Consider the following 400-nt stretch of genomic DNA (forward strand, 5'->3'; position numbering starts at 1 on the left):
CCTGTTGGGTCCTGTTGGGTCCTGTTGGGTCCTACTGAGCACCAGGGGGGTCGTGTTGGGTCCTGTTGGGTTGTAGTGGGTTGCAGTGGGTTCTACAGAGCACCAGGGGGGTCCTGTTGGGTTGCAGTGGGTCATGTTGGGTCCTACTGGGCACCAGGGGGGTCCTGTTGGGTCCTGTTGGGTCCTGTTGGGTCTCAGTGGGTCCTGTTGGGTCCTACAGAGCTCCAGGGGGGGCCTGTTGGGTCCTGTTGGGTCCTGTTGGGTCCTACTGGGCACCAAGGGGGACGTGTTGGGTCCTGTTGGGTCCTGTTGGATCCTACAGAGCACCAATAGGTCCTCTTGGGTCCTGTTGGGTCCCGTTGGGTCCTGTTGGGTTGTATTGAGTCTCAGTGCGTCCTGT

The sequence above is a fragment of the Lagopus leucura genome, unplaced genomic scaffold (genome assembly GCF_019238085.1).
Source record: "Lagopus leucura isolate 7727_CA_CO unplaced genomic scaffold, USGS_WTPT01 28066-0_obj-0_obj, whole genome shotgun sequence".
In the NCBI taxonomy this organism is placed as follows: domain Eukaryota; kingdom Metazoa; phylum Chordata; class Aves; order Galliformes; family Phasianidae; genus Lagopus; species Lagopus leucura.